Genomic DNA, 4459 nt, shown 5'->3' on the forward strand with positions numbered 1-4459 from the left:
TCATTTGAGGGGTCTGCAACATTTCAAAAATGACATGAAGGCTAACCTCTCATTCCTCCCGAGCTGGGCTTCTCTAAGCTTCTTGTTGGTTTTCTGGACGTATACTCTTGTTAGTGTGAGAGCTTATATCGACCTGTTAGGCGTTGCGTGAGACTACATCCACGGGGATTGGTTCTAGTGCGTTCTCAAGGTTTTGCGGTGGTCCACCGGCGCCTGGAACAGCTACACCGTTCTCTCCATGGTCCCCAGGACCGTTGTTTTCATGTGCATTCACTGAGTTAGACATTTTGACCAGAAATCAAAGATTCTTGGGCGAGAAAAAGTGTGAAGAATAACTTGTGTTTTTAATGAACTAGCACGAAAACAATCACTATTATTTTTAGCCCCACGGTGGGCGCTAAACTGTTTACCTTGAAAATGGTGATTATAATTAAATTTGATTTTGTGGTTCTAAAAATATATAATTTATTTTAATGCTAGTTGTATGATGATAGATGCTAAGTGTGAGTCATGGAAATAAGATAAGAGCTTGAAGACAATATATTATGCAAACCGAATGGCTTTGAATCGGGGCCTCGAGCTGGCCTACGCTGGACCTCGGGGTCGAGCTAATGTATCAGACTAGGGGTAGCCGATGAAGAACTTAGTAGTTCTGAGGGCCTTGATAATGGCTTTTTATGATCAATGATGAGTAATAAATAAAGAACATGTTACACCCCATACATAAAATTACGCCAAAAATAAATTGATGAAAGCTCGGAAATGAGATGTTACATCTCGCATTTTCGAACGTTAATGTTTCGTCGTAAGTTTATCGATGCAAGCTCGAGGATGAGATTATTTCGAGGTTACAAATATTATGCTATTTCGAATAAGTAATGAGTAAATTCGTGTAGGTGAGAGGGTAAGCAAATCGGAAAAAAATGAAAATGAATTTCGTCAAAATTTGACATTTTGCGGTAAAATACGATCTAAGCTATAATACCCCGTACTTATGGACTAGTGCCATACAAGGTACCACATAGTCATAATTGTAAGGTATACAAAGTGTATTAAAAGTGAGTAATATTTTAAGTAATTTGAGATAATTCTTAATTATGTAGAAATTGGTTAATTTATTGAATTAGTGGGGAATTACCAAATCAATTAAGGAGCTAAGTGGATAATTATGGATAAAAACTAACTCCCCAACATGGCAGCAAACCCACCCCTAATAAATGACTCATATTGTCATTTGGTAATGTGGCAAAGTTTGAGAACTCTTGGGTTAAAGCATTAGAAATAATCTATATAATATACTACAACTTAAAAGATATGTTTGGTCTTGAAAATGGATAACTCTTTTACCAATTATGATATTGATCCAAAGACTTGCTTAAGCTTACGGGTGAAGCTCAAGAATTTCAAGAAGCACCTTATTAACTACATGACTTCTAATTCTCAAAGGAACATGAATTAGCATTTAGCAAAGTAGCAGATTTTGAGAAAAAAAATTTCATACAAAGTTACACCGCGTAATAGCAACGGGATTTTGCAATTCTAAGGGAGTACGGTATAATTCTTCTCAAGAATATCATACGAATTTTTCCCTACTCTAGGTATGTTAAGGCTAAACTCTTCCTTCAGTTTGCATGATCTCATAATTACACGAGTTTGATAATGAGCCATAAAGAAAAATTCATATCTCGAAATTTACGTATATTTTCCTAATCTTGTAAGTTACAGTATTCTCCTTATCGGGACTTCATATTCAATTGAGTATTTCCTTCTTCCAGTCAAGAGAGTAGAGAGTTTATATATATAGTATTACATTATTTTCATTACCATCGAGCTATAATCGATGGGCAGGCCCTTATTGGGCAACCTCTAATCAGATGGTAAGTTATATACCGAGCCCACTGTGACCGGGCGCCTATGAGCGAGCCCATTTGGTTGAGATACAAAGCCTAGTATGGTCGAGCGCCTATGAGCGAGCCTACTACGGCAGAGCAGTTATATATATACCGAGCCTTATAGGGCCGGACAACTATTTTACTTACTATTTTGAGAGAGTTGAGTCAGTATCAGCAGGTAAGTATATCTTCAGATTATCTCTGACTTCCAGTTACTTTCAGTTATTATATTATCAGTTCAATTTCATCTTTCAGTACATTGCCTTACATACTCGGTACATTATTTCGTACTGATGTCTGTTTTCTGGGGGCGTTGCATTTCATGCATGCGGGTTCAGAAAGACAGACGGATAGACCTCCTCATTAAGTGTTGCCCGAGTTCAGCTTGATCGGTAAGCTCCATGCCTTTCAGAGTTGCCGGGTCTAGAGCTTCACGTACATCTTTGTATATATGTATATATGCTATGTGTAGGTCAGAGCCTTGTTCCAATCACATTATATCCATCGGTAGAGGCTTGTAGACATATCCTGTCAGCTAATGTAGTATATTGGGCTTGTAGGCCTTTTATGTACATTTTGTTGCCTTGTCGGCCCAGCTTTATATTGATATTTAGTCGGTATTCGCAATTGTCTCGCAATGTGGCACATGGCCAAAGTATGACATTATATGTTCAGAGTCCCTTAGTCGCAAGTTGGTACGTGAGGATAGGTGAGGCACCGAGTGCCGGTCTCGCCCCAGGTTCGGGGCGTGACAGAAGTGGTATCAGAGCAGTTCTGTCCTAGGGAGTCTACAAGCCGTGTCTAGTAGAGTATTGTTTATGGGTGTGTTGTGCACCACACTTATAAGCAGGAGGCTACAGGACATTTAGGATTGCCACTCTTTCTTCTTACTCTAGATCGTGTGGTACAGCTCAGTTGTAAGAACTCAATTTCCTAAACTCTATCTTATTCATAATACAACGATGCCTGCATCCATAAAGACGGTTGGTAAGAGATATAGCTGTGGAAGAGTTGAGTCAGACGAACTCAATTTTTGCATCATGCTTAGGATGGATAAATATGAGGTATTCAGCAGATCATGTGTATACTATGATGTGTAAGCTCCTTGATAAGGATCCCTAAGGCAAGAATACTTATCCACTCTTACGATAAAAAGGAATAACAGAATCGGAAGGAAGACACCAGTTTCAGCAAGTAAAAGAAGCAAGGTGAAGAAGGGTACGAGGTACCCAGTTAATAAAGATTATCATTATTTACCATTCAGGAAGGGAGATATAAGCATTTTGAGTTACCTTCAACAATGACAGATGTACGTACAATCGGCCACACTGATCTCAGTTATGCCCTATGGGAGCTAACAGATATAGTTTAAGAGAAGGATGAGTTATCAGGATCCGGCTGGGGTTAGAGTAACCCAAAAATGGGGGATGGATTGGTAGAGTTAGTTGACATTTCCGAAGGATAGTGTAAACATGGTAATGGATCTCCTTGTGAGACACCTAGATGGTACACTCTAAAATAGTACAACTAAATATGAGGGCTACAAAGATAGGCACTGGAAGTCTGGAACGGATAAATATTATCTTAGTATGACTCCCGTCCCTAGTAGAGAGATAATGCTAGGCAACCCGAAGAGCCAGTGGATGGAGCAAAGGGGAGCTAAAAGCAAAAGAATATCTTGTTGAAGTTTTCAGAATAAAGTGATAGACAGAAATATTAGCTGGTTATAAGAAGAGAGCTAATACAACATTAAGAGTAAGATGTGATACATGGATGACAACGGTAGGTCAAAAAGATGACAGTATTATAGAGTCTATAGTCAAGTGAAGGAAAAGACTAGAAGTGACAGGCCTTATTGATGACTGTATTATAGAGTTTATAGTGAAGTGAAGGAAAAGACGAGAAGTGATAGGCCTTGAGACAACAAAAAAGTATAGGACATGAAGTCATAGCCACACTTCGAGAAATAAGTTCGTGACTCCAACTCAACTACCAGAAGGAAAAGTTAGACCCAGAATAATAAAAATCAGTATGGGCTGGTGAACAAGATAAACTAAACGTGAATTACAGACTGAGTGATTGGATAATACTGGACATCATGAGAGTTCAGATTCGTTCCGGCGATAATAGAATGGACAACAGAAGAAGATTCATAAGAAATTCAGAGAAAGGTCATTCAGGAAGACGCTTCCCTAAAGCAAGCAATGTGAGCAAAGTTAAGCTTAAGGGACTATGTGATGTTTTAAGCGTCAATACCACACAAGAGAGGGGGGGGGGGGCGATTTGTGTGGTACCCAATTTTGCTTAACTGAACTATAGAAGGACCTGGTTCTTCTAGGTGTTCCACCTACTACTGTTTGCGGAATAATAAAATACTGAAAATAAAGAACACAAAGATTTTTTACGTGGAAAACACCTGCTCAAAAGGTGAAAAAACCACGACCTACTACTCAGTAGGATTTTCCCAAACTTCCACTAAAATCACTGAGCCAAAATAGCATTTTCAAAAACTCTTTGTAAACCTAAGGATTAACTCTAATCCCGTTGTGGCACACAGCCTCAACTGT

The sequence above is a fragment of the Nicotiana attenuata genome, unplaced genomic scaffold (genome assembly GCF_001879085.1).
Source record: "Nicotiana attenuata strain UT unplaced genomic scaffold, NIATTr2, whole genome shotgun sequence".
NCBI lineage: Eukaryota > Viridiplantae > Streptophyta > Magnoliopsida > Solanales > Solanaceae > Nicotiana > Nicotiana attenuata.